This window comes from Cryptomeria japonica, chromosome 3 (assembly GCF_030272615.1).
Source record: "Cryptomeria japonica chromosome 3, Sugi_1.0, whole genome shotgun sequence".
NCBI classification, from domain to species: domain Eukaryota; kingdom Viridiplantae; phylum Streptophyta; class Pinopsida; order Cupressales; family Cupressaceae; genus Cryptomeria; species Cryptomeria japonica.
Window position 1 is genome coordinate 453,820,980 of NC_081407.1, and position 11,484 is coordinate 453,832,463.

The following is an 11,484-nucleotide window of genomic DNA, read 5'->3' on the forward strand; positions in this document are numbered from 1 at the left end:
TTTAAACACCATAATAGAACATGTCGTATAAACTTGTGTTAAGTTGATTTAAAATAGCTAATAGGAGGTTAGAAAAAAATTGAATTTGATCATTTAAACTTTGAGGTCATTCTTGTGCACCTTGGGATTGAACTAAGTCAATACCAAAGCGCCCATAAATGAAAGTTTGGATAAAATAATCATTTGAAGGTAGGAAAAATGTATGGAAGTGAGTGTGAATGAGGATGAGATATTAATGATTAGATGGTGAATGTATAGAAAATGGAACAAATAGGGCTAAAATAAATGAGATAAGAATCAAACCATGAAGCAAGCTTAATCCAAGAGTGTGCTAGTAGTCAGTATGTTATTATATTAAGACATTCCACCTAAAGTGGCACAAAAATAAATGGAGAATGGTATGAGTGTGATAATTTCACCATAACATTTTGCTCACAGTTCTATGTGTGTGTGACTCTAACGTGGGCATGAATTTTAAACTATATAAACATTCTCAACCAACATAAAAAGTAAATACTCAAATACTCATAAAAGGGTACAATCTTCGGAAAGTGATACAATAATTCTTCTTATATTATCCTTGGTATGGGCACTCCATTAAAACCTACAAAAGAACATAAATATGTGCAACATATACCTTTGTGGTGTAATAATCAATAAGCACAAATTACAAGTTATTTTAACTATCTACAGAAAATGGAAAGAAGAGAGAAGGGATAGAAAATTCCACATTTATGGAAAGTGTTATGAAAATACCTGGTATGATGCAAGAATGTAATATGGGTCTATGCAATACATCCAAATGAAAAGGCTCAACATGATGTAGCAATATGATCAAAACTCCAAGCAATGTTATGTGTGATGAAGATTTGTGTGATACAACCATCTAATGCAATGTGATTCCATATAGTGTAGTAATGTGATAGATCTTTACACAATACAAGTATGTAATGAGATGCATGAATGTAATGTGGTCAAAATTCTAAGCAATGTGGTAGTGATGAAGATTTCTATGATACAACCATGTAATACAACGTGACTCCATATAATGTGGTGATGTGATAGATTTTTACATAATACAAGCATGTATGAGATCAAGCTCCATTTGAATAGATGATGTTATCTAAAATTTTGACCATAAAAAGTGTTACCAATAATATATGCCCATTTAATTGGTTACGTCTAATGGATATAAGGAATTGGAAGTGAGGATAATTAATAAACAATGATGACATCAAGATAATTGAATGAGATATAAGAATGCATGCATGTATAACATGTAAAGATATATCATCTTGTGAGGTTTTAGATTGGAGATGGGCATCATGACACAATACTACCCCCAATATAGGAAAAGCATATATTAAGGATGACTCTAAAGACTAGATAAAGATTGTGTAAGCATGTTAGGTATGTAATTGAATCAAAAGACAAGTGTGTCAATGCAAATAAATAAAAATGGGTGTGAAGGAATGTGTAAAGATACCCATAATATGAGCAAAAAAAGAATATGAGTTTCATAAGAGTATCAATTGAATATTCAAGATAAAGTCATGGAAATGTTCTCAAATGTGTGCTCATAAGAAAAAGTATTACAAAGATCATAAGGCATAATAGCATAAGCATAAAATGGGCATGATAAAATAAAAAGGGTATACTAATAACATGGAGTCTTGGGTAAGTATATCTAATAAGTAATCATAAAATGTGTAGTGGTCATAACATATATGAGGAATCAAAAGTGTTTAGCATAAAAATGGTATAGAACAGTAAAACATGATATCATAGTAAAATATTAACAGTGAAAATATGAACAACCAAAAAGTTGTAAATCAAGAACAAGAGATGTGGAAAAAGCATAGAAGAAAACATGAGTAAATGTGAAAGTGACACATAAAAAGAGCATGAGTGCTAAACATAATGTGTGTAAAAATATGTGTATCAATCCATTTAACAAGTATTCAACACAGCATTCAATGAAACATTACATTAGAGAGTAAAACACATAAACAAGTTAAAACACTTCCTCAAATCATCTTATTGTTCTCTATTCTCAAGGACCTTATGGGTCTATGGGTTGGCTGTCAGCTGCATGATCACAAGATGGCTACCTGAGAAACAAGAGTGAAATGATGCAATTCTATGATCTAAGTGATGATATGCAATTCTAAATTATCATGATAGCTATGCTATAAATGCAACGAGTGTCATTATCATGCAATGAGACTCTTGATATGCTATATTATGATGCTAAAACTATGCTTTTAAGAATATTGCTAATGATGCTAAGATTGCTAAAAAAAATGCTAAAGATGTTAAGGGTCCTGTCATGGCTGAGAAGAGAGGTATTTATAGATTTTCCAAAGCCAAAGCTGAAGTGACAAGATTCAACAGTGGAGATTTGGTCTGGAGAGATCAACGGTTGAAAATAAGGAAGTTAGAGAGGAGGTTGAAAGATAGGACACTTGTCAGCCCTACGGGGACAAGTGTCAAGGAATCTCCAATAAGTAGGCAAGTGTCAAGGGGATGAAAGACATGTGGCAAAGATATCATGTGTCCTAAAGGGAGAATGGACACTCTAAAGGAGGTTAGAATGAGGAAGTTGGAGGGGATAGGGTTAGTTAAACCCATGATTAGATTGGATGGGTTAGGCTAGAAGGTGGTTATGTTAAGTAGTTAAAGGTTAGGACACGTGTCCAATTTGAATTAAAAAATCAAATTTAATGGGGATCAATAATTAAATTAATTAATTAATTAAATTTGCCTATTTAATTAGGAAAATGAAAGAAATGAATTAAGATGGGAAGAATTAGAAATAATGGACCATATAAATAAATTATTAAATTCATTTATATAGTAGAGGAATAAAAGGCTTCAATTAATTAAATAACTTTGTATTTAATCAATTATCTCCAGACCAATTTTTAGTCTATACACATATTAACATTTATGTAGGGAAAATGCACCTTAAGTGGAAGAATAGAATAATGGAGTACAATGTAAAAGGTGAAACATGAGAATAAGAAAAATACAACAAACATAATACAAGGGTTGAAATTAAAATAAGAAAACACAAAAAAGAAAGCATATTCAATAGGCTAAAATCTGAGAGCATATTCAATAGGCTAAAATCTGAGAACATATGCAAATTGATCAAACAAAAATGAAAAATATAAATGTGTGGATATTAAGGTGATCAATGTCTCGTGAAATATATTTGGCAACATCCACCTCTACGAGCTCATCTTTATTTCAAAATGTCATGTCATATTTCTTCTTTTTTATTACATGGTCCTATATTTTTCAAACGCATGTTACTTCATGATATGAATTTGCACTCTTTGTAAACACAATGTTAGGATGTGGAACATTAAGTGTTCCTTACTTTAGCTCCTTTTTTGTACCATTGGAGGATGTTTTGTACAAAATTTTGGTATTTGATGCACCATGACATTCCTTTTTAGAATCTATTTAATAGTTTTCTCAAGGAATGAACATTGGTTTATGGAATAGTAGATCTCTATCCTTATTTGGTTGAATAAATGACAAAATATGATTAGCTTGATCATTTACCGTATTTTTTTCTTTTTTTTTATGTCTGTCTTTGATACACCTCACAAAGATCTTCAATCGATTTCATGTGGAAAATCCTTGGCAATGGGAATGTGAGTATCTAAACCAAATTGGATTAATTCTACAAGAGACTCGTATGAATCTCACGTAATATTTACAACTCTTTGTGAACAAATTTTAGATATCAATGCTTGGAAAAAGATACAACACCCAAGTGTTCCAACTAAGGGTCTACTAAGCAATACAAAAATCCTATTGAAAGTGAGAATAATGTGATATAAAATTTATAGTTTCTTAATTTCAACCTTGATAGCTAAGATAACACAAGCCAAAGTATGATTCAACAATCCATTATTTATCTTTAAGGATAGTCTTGCATGGGCATAATAAATTAACTTAATATATTTAAAAATTAAGAACTCTCAGTGCATGTGTTATATTTATTTGTAGGACCTATAAGGATGTTATCAATGATGTTATCATGTGTCTCTTCTATCAGATATAATAGACCATAATGATTAGTTTGTGAGATCTCATAAAAAATATAATCAATGGAGTACCACATGAGAAATGTATATATTGATAACATATCATTCTTATGAAGGCATCCATGTGTAATTTAGTATGTGAAAAAATATAACAATCATCCAAAATATCATGGTCTATATAAATTGAATCTTGTGTCTCTATATTGTTAGCATGGATAAGGAATGGGTTGGTATAAATTTTTAAGTTTTGATTTGGAGTTTCATTCAAACATTCTTCACTACAATCAGAACCTTCAATATAAATCATATTATTTTTAGGAATATTATAATTCAAAACCATGAAATATTGAGTATAATGTTCATTAACTCCATGATAATGACAAATGCTCAATCTTAATAATTATTTTAGGGAATACTTGGCTAGGATTAAATGGATGTAAATAAGAGGAATATTAATCAAATTAAAGTGTGATAAATTTTGAGTATATTGTCAAAAGGTTCCTATAACTTTTAAATTTCTTTGGAGCATCTTGTTTATAAGTAGGAACATTATAGGTCTTAACCACTTAATGAACATTCTCTTTTTTTCTATAGGCTCATTATCATTTAAAAACGTGTATTAGGCTTTTAAAAATTTGAAGGGTAATAAGTTGTACAAGATGATAATAATTCATAATTAAGTGTGTTAGATGCAAGTAAATTCTTTAAGTGAGTAGGCATCTCTAAAAGAAGGGAAACTACTCAAGTGTATGTTATTCTTAATGATTAGAAGAAGTCCTTCAAGAAACATTATTTGAAGTTTATCATCATCAAATTGATACTTAAGTTTTCTACATAATAATTATATAATAGTAGTATAATCATAGATATGTCAAATGGGTTATTTGGGCACACTTAGTAAAATCGTTTTTGATTACAAGCATACTTAAGTTTGATCCTATGTCTTGTGGTTAGTGGCATTTGTGTGGCCTTTCTTGCGGTACTTAAGGGTGGTTGATCCTCTGATTTGTAGGTACTCTTGGATGTGAGGTAAATTTCTTCGCATTCGTGCCTCTGAGTACCTTTCTTTCAGACTTAGATTTGATTGAGAAGTGAGTGTTGTAAGGAATCCTAGCTTTTGCAAGATCATGGTGGAATAAGTGAGATTTCTTTTGGATTTAAGTGGGCTTTGGATGAGTGTGATGGTGTTTTGTTGTCTTGTGGAATGTGATCTTTTATTCCCTTATTTCAGGAGGAAACCCTTTGAGGTTGGTGCCTTGGTCTAAGGAGATATCATTGAGGGTAGGATTTTGTGTTTGTTGCCTCGAGATGAAGTAGAAATGGTTGAGTTTGTGTGGTTTCTGTTAGAGAATGTGGCTAAATGGAGTTCCTAGTAGCATGTGGTAGCTTGTTTGTCAGAGTTAGTGAGTTGTTATGCTCTTGTGGACTGAATGGCAGGCCCAGTTCTTGATTGCTTTGGTGATGGTAAGAGAGTTGTGTGATGTGACCTAGACTTGTCGATGAGTTGAAGGGTTGACTTGTATGCTCAATGTGATTGATAGATTTTGCACTGAAGGTGCCTTGTTCTTGATTGTAGTCTTCCAAGAGTAAGCCTAGCCCTTAGGGGAAGGATGCAATGCCCCTCCAATTTCTATTTTGTATTTCTTCTCCTTGATGTGGATCTGGCTATGAGCTAGTGATTGTGTCATTTTCTTTATGGGTGTTAAAATTTTCTGTAGTGCTTGTTATTATTTTGTAGTGTTAAACTTTTTTGTGGCGCATTTGTTTTTAATGTGAGGCCTTGAATGGCTACCTTATGTTGTGAGTGGATATATATTATATGTTTGTGTTGGACCAGTGATGTTCGGGATTGCTTCATGATGATCATGATTGTGCTACTGCATTGGGATGTGTGCTTTATTCTTATACCTGGTTGTGAGGACCATGGTGTTGTTTATTGCATATCTGTTTGGATACTAGATTCATTAGAAGTTTTTTTTATAGGTAAATTGTTGGGTAGGGCTGGCACCCATTATATTATATCAAAAAAAAATTACAGTGCAGCAAAGCAAAAGCCTACTATAGTCCCAAAAACCAAAACCCATCAACCATGGATACAAATCCACCAACTTCCAAAATGGAGTAGACCAGACCATCTTAACACAGTTTATCTATAGACATAAAACCTACAATAAACATGACACACACCTATACCAAAGTATCAAACATTCACAGTATTAATATTTAACCAAATATCAAAATTTTCCCCACTCCAAGTATCCTGAAAAACCTCTGAGAGCACCTGGCCATGGCTAGATGCTAGTCCTTGTACCCCCTCTGGTTACTTCTTCTCTTCCCATCTCCAGTTTCACCTACTTGTCGTGTCTAGCCTATTGAACTGTAGAGAAATCCTAGTCGTAGTTGGCAAGGATCTCTGACCTGACAATATCCTCCACATTGCGGTCATCATTTGGATTCCATTCCTCTCCTCGGCCTAGTATCAAAGCCCTCTGTTGAATATCCTGGAAACTGGGAGGGGGGGTGAATCAGTTGACAATAAAATTTCTTCTAACTTTGATTCATAGATCCGAGGTAATTAACAAAATTAGCAAAACATGAAAGCATATGCATGAAATAGATCAGACACAAGAAACACCAAAATTTATGTGAAAAACCCAAGAAGGAAAAAACCACAGAGAATGCTAATTCTCAATATATAAACATCAGTTAAGATGATTTTTACAAAGGATGGCTCACTGCCAAAGTGCTCACTTCTGGTGGGTTCACTTGTTAGCAACAAGACAAAAAATTGAGAGGGGGGGAAGTGAATCAATTTTCACAAAATCTCTACTTAACTCAAACACAATTTTTACGTATCTTATCCTATGACATCAAAGGTTTGTGATTATCTTTTGGCCCATTCCACAAGAAGCGTCTCATTAGCCGATTTGGGATATCTTTCACAACCTTGGGGATCTTCATGCATGACATGGAGTAAATAGGAATAACAGCTAGAACTGCTTTCAACATTAGTATCCTACTAGCTGATGATAACCATTTCCCTTTCCACAGTTCCATTTTCCTTTTAAAACTATTGATCAATGTTTCCTAGTAACATTTTTTGTTATGCCCACCAAATAATGGTACCCCTAAGTATCTTCCCAGGAGGTTGGTGGCTTTTAGACCCAAAATTCTACCAATATCTCTTTACATACTAGGTTAAACATGTTGGCCATTTGGTGGAATTGATTATGTGTTGCATTGATGTTTTGTCATTGATGCCAACACTAGTTGTTTGGATGCTTTACCGACACCCTTCTGGTCTCGGTAGGTTGAGTGGATTTTGGTTATTTTGGATCCGACATGATCCGGTAGGCTCTAGTATAGTTTGGTCATGGAATTGGCTTGTTCATGATACTCATGCTCATATTCGGTCAGTTGGTTTTGGTTTGGTGATCGGATGCTATCCTGCTTGCTTAGAAGCTTAGTTTCTGGTTCTGGTGAGGGTTTCACCAGTAGAGCTTTTGATGAAGATCTTTGATGAATTGCATAAGTGGTATTGGTGCAACTTCTGGTGGAGTTTCAAGATGTTGTTGGTGATCATGTTCAAGAATTGGCAGATGGAGATCATTAGTGTAGCGTGTGGACCTATACTGGGTCATGGTTGATCTAGGTTATGGACTGACTTTAATGTAACATGTGGATTGGACCTCTCGATGTGTTTTCAAGATGTCTTATGTGTTGGGTATTATTTGTTTGGTCTAAGGCCGACATGGTTTGTAATTATGTAATTGAATTATTATCTGGTGGCCGACCTAATTGTTAATGGTTGAGGGTTTGTATATATAGATATATGATCTCATTGTAGATCATCATGGTTATGTTAGAGGTCATGGTCAAGGAATGTAATGTACGAATAATGTAATATCATTCAGACAGAGGATTTGGTCGATCATTAGAGATCGAATTGGGTTTATGTAAGAGGATTCAGTCCTCCGGTATTGAGCTTAATCGAAACTGTACTCAGGCATAGGAGATGCTATCTTTTGCATTTCAACACTTCTCTGAATTGTAGTCTGGATTTCTATGTAGTCAGTGAGGCTTCTTTTGTGATGAATAGTGTACTCTAGGTCATTGGCCTTCCTGCAAGTGCAAGCCCCTCAATTGTAATTCACATAATTACTGTAGAAGTATTATCTGACCATGGGTAGGCTTCCCACCATGGTTTTTCCCTTTACCGGGTTTTCCACGTATAAATCTTGGTGTCATGTGGATAGTTTTTATTCTATGATTATTGTTTATGCTTAATTGGTTTAACTATTATTCTGGTATCAATGTTTTGGGTTTCGGTATTAAAAGTTTAAAATTGCTAATAGTTCCGATAATCTGTGACAATTGATTCACCTCCCCACCTCTTAGTCGTCTTCCGATTATTTGAATTGTCTAACAATTGGTATCAAAGCCTTGGTCCTCTCTACAGAAAGCTTAACCGCTTGAGGAAGATCCTATGGTGATTAACAGTTTAAGTTCATCCAGTTCTTCTGGAGCTATCTTTCAAAGGGATATTTTGAGGCTTGATGGAACAAATTACATGGTATGGAAGATTCAGATGGAGACTCATCTGAGATGTCTTGGCAAGGACATTTGGGAGATCACACAAAATGGTATCACACCTTATAATTCGAGATCTGGCAATCCTCCTCCAGCAAACCTGGATAAGGATCTTGAGAATGATTGTAGAGCAAGAGAAGCCCTCTTGTGTGCACTTTCTGATCAACAAATAATGGGATTAATCGACAAATCATCTGGAAAGGCTATATGGGATAAGTTGGAGACTCTTAATGAAGGTGACCCTATAGTGAAGATTGCTAAACTTGATGGTTACCAGGTGAGATATGAAAACCTGAAGATGGAAGATGAAAGGATTACTGCATTCATGGAAAGGGTAAATGAGATTGTTATGGGAATTCAATGTTGTGGTGGAACTCTGAGCGAAGATGAAATAATTTCTAAAGTCCTGAGAGCCCTACCACTGGCTTACAAAATGAAGGATACTGTTATTAATGAGTTGAGAATAATGGCTAATACATATGTCAACGGAGATGCTTTGGTTGGGAAACTATTTGCTTTTGAGATTGAAGAATTTGGACCTTTTGGAGCTGTGAAGTCTGAACCTAGTTTTCATGCATCTACACCTACAACTAGTGAGCAAGACTGGAAAGCTCTGTATGCAAAGGAATTAGAAGACACGAAGAGATAAGATGATGAGTTTGAGCAACTTGAAGCACTATTTGCTAGAAGAGTACCTAAAGGATCGATAGGAAGTAAGTATGAAGGAAAAGCACCTTTTAAATGTTTTGCATGTAATAAGATTGGCCATCTTGCATCTAGATGTCCTGAAAGGAATTCAAGATTTGAAGAAAGAGCTAGAAGATCATTTAAGCCTAACCCTAGATATCATAACAAGTACAAGTACAAGAAAAACAGAGACAAATCATGCTACATAGCGGATGAGGAAGGCATTATTGATTCTAATGATGAACCGACAGAAGACTCTGCTAGTGGTTTCAGCAATGGGAAGGAATGGGTGTTCCTGGCTATCAAGGAAGATGATCTAGCACTGGAAGTGAATGTACCTAAAGAGAAGGCACTTGCTGCTAAAATTGAAGACAAGGATGAATGGGCAATTGACAATGGTTGTTCACATCATATAACTAGAAATAAAGGGAAGTTTCTATCTTTGCAAGAATTTGATGGAGGTCTAGTTAGATTTGGAGATGACAAAGCGTGTATGATCAAAGGAAAAGGAACTATATCATTTGATGGTAAGAACAATACTGACAATGTTTATTATGTTGAAGGTTTAAGGCATAATCTTTTGAGTGTAGGACAATTGGTAGATAATGGATTTCAATTACAGTTCAAGGATGGAAAATGCAAAATCATTAACAGATTTGGTTTAGAGATTGCAACCGGTACACAGACAAAAGGTAATACATTTCATTTGTACTCTGATGAGAAGACATGTTTGATTACACAGATTGATGAGATTTGGCTATGGCATAAAAGGTTGTATCATGTGAATTTTGATTGCATTGTGAAGATCAGTTCAACTAAGGTAGTTAGGGATATACCTAAGATTATGAAGCCCTATAATTCGGTATATAAAGAATGTCAAATGGGTAAACAAGTCAGAACCTCTTTTAGGAGTATACAAGATAAATCAAATGATGTTCTTGATCTTATTCATATTGATTTGTGTAGCCCTGCTAGAGTTAAAAGTTTTCAAGGTGATAGATATTTCATGTTAATCATTGATGATTATTCTAGAATGATGTGGGTTACTTTTCTAAAAGAGAAATCAGAAGCATTTGAAAAGTTTAAAATCTTTAAGGCTAAAGTGGAAACTGAGACAGGATTGAAGATTAAATGTTTGAGGTTACATCATGGTGGAGAATTTACATCCGGTGAGTTTAATAACTTTTGTGAGAAGCATGGTATAAGAAGACAATTTTCTGCTCCTCGGACACCTCAGCGGAATGGAGTTGCGGAAAGGAAGAACAAAACTATCTTGGATGCTGCTAGAACAATGATGATGGAAGCTAGGATGCCTCATATCTAATGGAGAGAATAGTGAGCACAACGGTTTATACATTCAACATAGTACATATCAAAGGAGAAACCAGTAAGAAACCTTATGAATTATGGTTTGGAAATACACCTACAGTTAAAAGTATTTCAGAATTTTTAGTAGTAAATGTTATATCGGGAGAGATGATATCATTGGGAAATTTGATCCTAGATGTGATGAAGGCATATTTTTTGGTTATTCTAATGAAAACAAAGCATACAGATGTTATAACAAGAGATTGCAGAGAATTGTGGAGAGTGCTAATGTCAAAGTAGATGAGTTGAACAAAAGTCAAATCAGAGTTTATGAGAAGGAACCGACAATGGAAATGATTATATCTGAACCATAGCACCTTTACTAGTACAGAGTGTTGAACCAGTTACTCTGGTAGTATCAGAGAATTCTATAGTAACTGAAGAACGGGGAAGAGGAAAAGAAAATCAGAAGACTCCTAAGTATGTGAGATTGAATCATTCAGAAGATCAGATCATTGGGGATAAGAGTAATGGAGTGATGACAAGAAGAAGACTAACAACTAATGAGGTATGTTTAATTTCACAAGTTGAACCGGTATCAGTAATTGAGGCATGTAAAGATGAATATTGCTTGAAAGCTATGGAAGAAGAATTAGATCAAATTGAGAAAAATAACACATGGACCTTGGTTCCCCGACCTAAAAATAAAAATGTTATTGGTACTAAATGGGTTTTTAGGAATAAATTGAATGAGGATGGTCAAGTTATAAGGAATAAGGCTAGATTGGTTTGTAAAGGATATTCTCAGAAGGAAGGAATTGATTATGGAGAGACTTTT